General features: G+C 45.6%; 1 pseudogene; it reads left to right on the top strand.

Moving 5' to 3' along the window:
• The first annotated feature begins 450 nt into the window (after nucleotides 1–450).
• On the top strand, nucleotides 451–7,369 carry LOC135538611 (tripartite motif-containing protein 16-like; annotated as a pseudogene).
• Nucleotides 7,370–7,622: the final 253 nt, after the last annotated feature.

Raw genomic sequence — 7,622 nt, 5'->3', positions numbered from 1 at the left:
CACACTGTAATGTAAAGTGTCACATCATTCTCAATGATCAGTCTGTACATACAGTATTCATTGCACCTACAGTACATTGTATCCATTTCAAGTCCCCCCTCCCCCCATTGTAGCTAATTATCTACAACACATTGTACACTTTTACAACCACGTATGAGTTATTATGGACGCTTATAGTTAGTATCACAGCACATCAGTTTAAGACTTTACAACATTCATTAAAAGCATTATAGATATGTACTTCATAGAAACTGTTACCCTTTATATATTCTAACCACTCTATTTAATTTATTCCATATTAAGGGTCCTAACCTAGGAACTAAAATATTGTCTCCTTCTCAACTTTGCCTCTCTCTCTCCCTCCCGTCCTCTAACCCCTCCCTCTCTCACTCCTTCCTTCCCTCCCTCTAACCCCAGCCCTCTGGCAGAACCAGGAAGTCCCTCCCCTTCACAAACTCTCTTCTGAGGAAACGAAACTGATCTGAGTCTCTCTGTCGTCTGTCTGTGTGAGAGTGAACAACCGTCTAAATGGCTCAACAGGGAGTTCTGCTGGACCAGGACCAGTTCTGTTGTTCTGTCTGTCTGGATCTACTGAAGGAGCCGGTCACTACTGCCTGTGGACACAGTTACTGTAGGAGCTGTATTGAGGGCTGCTGGGATCAGGATGTTCTGAAAGGGGTCTATAGCTGTCCTCAGTGCAGAGAGACCTTCACTCCAAGGCCTAATCTGAGGAAAAATAACATGTTGGCTGAGCTGGTGGAGAAACTGAGGAAGACAGGACTCCAGGCTGCTCCCCTCCTGCTCTGTGCTATGCTGGACCTGGAGATGTGGCGTGTGATTTCTGCACTGGGACCAGAAAGCAGAAAGCCCTCATGTCCTGTCTGGCGTGTCTGGCCTCTTACTGTGAGACTCACCTCCAATCTCACTATGAATCTCCTGCTTTCAAGAAGCACAAGCTGGTCAAAGCCACCGCACAACTACAGGAGAAGATCTGCTCTCATCATGACAAACTGCTGGAGGTTTACTGTCGTACCGATCAGCAGTGTATCTGTTATCTGTGTACAATGGATGAACATAAAGGCCATGATACAGTGTCAGCTGCAGCAGAGAGGACTGAGAAACAGGTAAGACCAGAACAACTTGTTGGTGGCTGTCTGATAAACTAAGAATTAAAGATACAGTAGGAACTAAATCTGTTTGAATATGAGATCATTCAAATGAAATGGATCCACAGCAGAACAAATATGAACACAAACCTTGAGTATATAGATATGTTAACCCAGATTCTCCAAATGTATCACCATTTTCTAAAGTCAAACACTATTATCATTCTGAATAGCGTTTTTTGAGTCCAAAGTTCAGCCTCAACACCTTGATACATGAAATCCTGCCATAAAAACTATAATCATTCACATAGCAACATAATATAATATTGTAAAGTGACTTCCTCAGGATTGTAGACCTTCCTCTCTATGGGTCCTATGTCACATTACTATACTATTGATCTACTGGACTAATAAAGCTTGATAGCTCATTGAAGAGTGATTCTCCACAGAGGCAGCTGGGGATGAGTCAGCAGAAGGTCCAGCAGAGATTCCAGGAGAGAGAGAAGGAGCTGAAGGAGCTCCAACAGGCTGTGGAGTCTTTCAAGGTGAGTATTGTTGACCAGAGGAGACACACCATTTCACTTCTCTCCTCCAGTCAGAGAGAGAGAGAGGGGCCCCTATCCAATCCCACTGACCCCACTGTTGGGAACAGGCTGTCTGGACCCCTTTCAGAGAATAGACTGGTTCATGTAACCAACTGGGCTGCCTCATCACATAACCATGAGTAACCATGACTGACTCATGTCCCCTATACATTAAAATGGAGTTGTCTCTCTCTCAATTCAATTTAAAGGTCTTTATTGGCATGGAAATATATGTTTACATTGCCAAAACAAGTGAAATAGACAATAAACAAAAGTGAAATAAACAATCAGAAATGAACAATAAACATTAGATTTGGAAGGGATTTGGGGGATGGGGAGGGTCTATTAGAAGTTAGTAGGACTCTTTTATTTTCTCAGAAGTTCTGAGTTAAAACATATCTTTACTATGCCAAAGCAAGTGAAGTAGATAATAAACAATCATGAATGAACCGTAAACATTAAACAACATTTATTTTCAAAAGAATAGAGACATTTCAAATGTAATAATTCAAGTGCAAACAGAGTGAGTCGTGCCCCAGACTGAGTCCTGGAGGTGAAATGGAAATGAATGAGGGAGGTAGAAGGTGAGGAGAAGAGTTCAGAACCAGAGAAGTTTATTTGAAGTGTATTTATTTATTTATTATTTATTGTATGTGTTGTGATATTGTTATAAGGATGTTGAAGAGAGGGAAAGATTGAAGTGTCATTGGGGTTGGACAGGGTTGGGAGAGTTTGGAAGGGATTTGGGGGATGGGGAGGGTATATTAGAAGTTAGTAGGACTCTTTTATTTTCTCAGAAGTACTGAGTTCCGTAGAAGTATTTAGAGGTGTAAACCGTGATTGAACACACTCCACCACAGTAGGTGGCGCCATGCACCTTTAACGTTGGTTTGAGGACCTCCATTATATCATAGAAGAAGAAGTTGGTCTGTGAGGGTTTTGTTGTTCCTGAGGAGGGCAACTATTATTTTTATTTTCAAGTATTTTCAGAATGTATTAAAGCCAAAGCTAAAGCTTCCCTAAACAATTCAATATATCAGTCAATATATTTTCTCTGTGATTTATTTTCTCTCCGTCAACCGTTCCATCGCATCTTAACCGTCTTACCGGGCGGGCACTAGGACCCGGGGGAGGCTGCTGCTGCAGAGGCTGCTGCACCGCTCGTGACTGTCAGTCCTCCTTGTAGCTCATTGGTTAAGCTGTGGCTCGAGACTGTTAACAGTTAACGGACAGGAAACGGCTCTGACAGGACACATTCATGTCGAGGCAGTGATGTGAATGTGTGGTAAGTTAGAATAGAGAGAGAGAGTTTTCACTACTATAGACTTTGGTCATAATCAAAGCTTTGTTAACCAATAGGTTTTTATGTGAGGCTGCCTGTAAGTTACAGTGTAACAGACGTTACTAACGGTAACGGTGTCTTTTAAATTCGACATAAGTTATGTGGCGATGATATCTAGTTAACGTTGTATTTAATGTAGTGTAATGACCTGACTCGATCATAAAGGAACAATTGTCCAGACAGAGGATCGAGTTACGAATTGACGGTTTATTAGCAACTTTACACAGGCTACTGTTTGGCCTGAGCTCACGCCAAATAAATGAAAGATACCCCACAAGCCAATCGGGACCTTCTCTTGTGAAGCCCAGACGTCAGAGAGAGAACAAAGGCTGAAGCTTAACTTCCAATGCCCCGCCCCCTCCACGCCACTCCGCCAACCACCAGGATGCCCGGCATCAGAACATCCCAGGCATTCCTGTGATTGGCAGATAGCAGGTTGATTGGCATGTCGGACCCCGCGAACACTGGGAACTGGTAAGTACAACACAACCAGCTACTAGCCGAACACATAACACACAGCTGTCTGTGCGGGTCGCTACAGTAGTTTTACTATCTGTGCCAGGCTATAAATGACACAGATAATATCTAGTTAACGTTGTATTTAATGTAGTTTTACTATCTGTGCCAGGCTATAAATGACACAGATAATATCTAGTTAACGTTGTATTTAATGTAGTTTTACTATCTGTGCCAGGCTATAAATGACATAGATAATATCTAGTTAACGTTGTATTTAATTGATCACAGCTTTCTGCTTTCCATGTAGAGTTTTTGGTAAAAAAACATTACATTTGATTATTTTGTCAGCACAAATTTGGAAAAAAATCTTTGTTTATCTTTGTCAAACAGGCTGGACCTCCTCCCAAAGATATGCTTAAAGTTCTGAATGATGATATGAGATATATATGATATACCAAGAGGTGTTCTGTACCTGTCTGTCCAGGAGGGAGGAGAGTAGAGCAGGACCAAGAGGTGTTCTGTACCTGTCTGTCCAGGAGGGAGGAGAGTAGAGCAGGACCAAGAGGTGTTCTGTACCTGTCTGTCCAGGAGGGAGGAGAGTAGAGCAGGACCAAGAGGTGTTCTGTACCTGTCTGTCCAGGAGGGAGGAGAGTAGAGCAGGACCAAGAGGTGTTCTGTACCTGTCTGTCCAGGAGGGAGGAGAGTAGAGCAGGACCAAGAGGTGTTCTGTACCTGTCTGTCCAGGAGGGAGGATAGTAGAGCAGGACCAAGAGGTGTTCTGTACCTGTCTGTCCAGGAGGGAGGAGAGTAGAGCAGGACCAAGAGGTGTTCTGTACCTGTCTGTCCAGGAGGGAGGAGAGTAGAGCAGGACCAAGAGGTGTTCTGTACCTGTCTGTCCAGGATGGAGTACAAGGCCTGGAGAGCAGGGTGGCAGAGGTCTGACTCAATGAGGTGTAGAGAGACTACTACTAAACCTATTGTCTGTCTCTCTCTCGCTCTCGCTCTCTGTCTCCCTCTCTGTCTGTCTGTCTGTCTCTGTCCCTCTCTCTCTCTCTCTCTCTCTCTCTCTCTCTCTCTCTCTCTCTCTCTCTCTGTCTCTCTCTCTCTCTCCAGCGCTCTGCACAGTCAGCAGTGGAGGACAGTGATCAGATCTTTACTGAGCTGATCCGCTCCATTGAGAGAAGGAGCTCTGAGGTGAAGGAGCTGATCAGAGCCCAAGAGAAGGCTCAAGTGAGTCAAGCTGAAGGACTCCTGGAGCAACTGAAGCAGGAGATCGCTGAGCTGAGGAAGAGAAGCACTGAGCTGGAGCAGCTCTCACACACAGAGGATCACATCCATTTCCTCCAGGTAACTAAACTGTCTTGTTACATGTGATATGAAATTAACTTCATGGGAAACTATTCATCTCAATCATTATGTTGTTCTGTCTGTCTGTCTGTCTGTCTGTCTGTCTGTCCGTCCCTCTCTCTCTGTCTGTCTGTCTGTCCGTCCCTCTCTGTCTCTCTGTCCGTCCCTCTCTCTCTGTCTGTCTGTCTGTCCATCCCTCTCTCTCTGTCTGTCCGTCCGTCTGTCTGTCCGTCCCTCTCTGTCTGTCCGTCCCTCTCTCTCTCTCTGTTCGTCCCTGTCTGTCTGTCCGTCCCTCTCTCTCTGTCTGTCTGTCCGTCCCTCTCTGTCTGTCCGTCCCTGTCTGTCTGTCCCTCCCTCTCTCTCTGTCTGTCTGTCCGTCCCTCTCTCTCTGTCTGTCTGTCCGTCCCTCTCTCTGTCTCTGTCCGTCCCTCTCTCTCTGTCCGTCCCTGTCTGTCTGTCTGTTCGTCCCTGTCTGTCTGTCCGTCCCTCTCTCTCTGTCTGTCTGTCCGTCCCTGTCTGTCTGTCTGTCCGTCCCTCTCTGTCTCTCTGTCCGTCCCTCTCTCTCTGTCTGTCCATCCCTCTCTCTCTGTCTGTCCGTCCGTCTGTCTGTCCGTCCCTCTCTGTCTCTGTCCCTCTCTTTCTCTCTGTTCGTCCCTGTCTGTCTGTCCCTCCCTCTCTCTGTCTGTCTGTCTCTCCGTCCCTCTCTCTCTGTCTCTGTCCGTCCCCCTCTCTCTCTGTCTGTCTGTCCGTCCCTCTGTCTGTCTGTCTGTCCGTCCCTCTCTGTCTGTCTGTCCGTCCCTCTCTGTCTGTCTGTCCGTCCCTCTCTCTCTGTCTGTCCGTCCCTCTCTCTGTATCCCCGCCCCTCTCTCTCTCTGTACCCCCGCCCCTCTCTCTCTCCATCCATCCCTCTCTTTCTGTCCGTCTCTCTGTCTCTCTCTCTCTCTCCAGAGGTATCAGTCTCTCTCTTTCTCTCTCTCTCTCCAGAGTTATCAGTCTCTCTCTCTGTCGTCTCTCTCTCTCCAGAGTTATCAGTCTCTCTCTCTCTCTCTCTCCAGAGGTATCAGTCTCTCTCTCTCTCTCTCTCTCTCTCTCTCTCTCTCTCCAGAGTTATCAGTCTCTCTCTCTCTCTCTCCAGAGTTATCAGTCTCTCTCTCTCTCTCTCTCTCTCTCCAGAGTTATCAGTCTCTCTCTCTCTCTCCAGAGTTATCAGTCTCTCTCTCTCTCTCTCTCTCTCTCAGAGGTATCAGTCTCTCTCTCTCTCTCTCTCTCTCTCTCCAGAGGTATCAGTCTCTCTCTCTCTCTCTCTCTCCAGAGTTATCAGTCTCTCTCTCTCTCTCCAGAGGTATCAGTCTCTCTCTCTCTCTCTCTCTCTCTCCAGAGGTATCAGTCTCTCTCTCTCTCTCTCTCCAGAGGTATCAGTCTCTCTCCAGTATCAGTGTATCTTCAGACTTACCCAGCATCGTTGTCCGTCCTCTTCAGTACTTTGGAGATGTGAGTCAGACTGTGTCTGAACTGAGAGAGAAACTAGAAGACTTCCTTAAAGGAGAATGGACCAAGATCTCCACTACAGGTGTGTTGAAAACAATAAGAACATCAACTTTAGACCATTGAAAGTTCCCTACTAGTCATATACATGTGGAATATGGTCTGATGATAACATTCCCTCTCTCTGTCAATGTGTTTGTGTGTCTGTAGTGAATGTAGTGGATGTTGTACTGCCTCCAGAGCCCAAGACCAGAGAACAGTTGTTACAATGTGAGTCTCTTTATTGTGACGTAACTAACAGTCTCTTTTTACTGACACTCCTAACAATCCCTCTAGAAATATATAGCAATAGTAGATCTAATCAAAGACTGGGTCTCTATCTGACTCCTCATATTTCTCTGATTTGATCTCTGCTGTGCTCTAATCAAAGACAGGGGAGATACAGTATCTGACTTAACTTATTGTTCTGACTCCCCTCGTTGGTCTCTGCTCTTCTCCCAGATTCCTGTCAGCTCACACTGGACCCAAACACAGCAGGCACACACCTCTCTCTGTCTAAAGGGAACAGAAAGGTGACCTGTACAGTCCAAGTCCAACCATATCCTGACCATCCAGACAGATTCACCAACTGGTGGCAGGTTCTGTGTAGAGAGGGTCTGTCTGGACGCTGTTACTGGGAGGTGGAGAGGACTGGTGGTGTTGATACAGCAGTCTCATATAAAGACATCAGCAGAACAGGGAGAGATGGTGGATTTGGAGACAATAACAAGTCCTGGAGTTTAAAGTGCTCTAGTGATGGTTATTGTTTCAGACACAATCATGTTGTGACTAAAGTATCAGGCCCTCAGTCCTCCAGAGTAGGAGTGTACCTGGATCACAAGGCAGGTACTCTGTCCTTCTACAGTGTCTCTGACACAATGACCCTCCTCCACAGAGTCCAGACCACATTCACTCAGCCCCTCTATCCTGGGTTTTATCTCACTGGTTCTGCTGAGCTGGTTAAACTGTAAACTGATTTGTTATTAATTAAAATTCAATGCAATGTTTTAATCTTGTACATTTCCATGAATCATGATGTCTGGTGTTGATGTATATTGGTTGTCATTCAGAACCATTGATATGTTTTCTCAGTTGGTTCTCTGTCTCTATGTAATTCTCCTCAGTATCATTGATCAGCTTGTTGGCTCGGTCCTAATTGATGTGTTCTCTGTCACCTGGAGCTGCATGGAAAATGGTCCAGGAACTAAAGGACAATTCAGGACTAGTCAGCCCACTACAAGCTGGTATCACTTCCTTTCT

The sequence above is a fragment of the Oncorhynchus masou genome, unplaced genomic scaffold, assembly GCF_036934945.1.
Source record: "Oncorhynchus masou masou isolate Uvic2021 unplaced genomic scaffold, UVic_Omas_1.1 unplaced_scaffold_988, whole genome shotgun sequence".
Lineage (NCBI taxonomy): Eukaryota > Metazoa > Chordata > Actinopteri > Salmoniformes > Salmonidae > Oncorhynchus > Oncorhynchus masou.
Note: the sequence above shows the minus strand (reverse complement) of the source record. Positions and strands in the feature narration are given on the sequence as shown.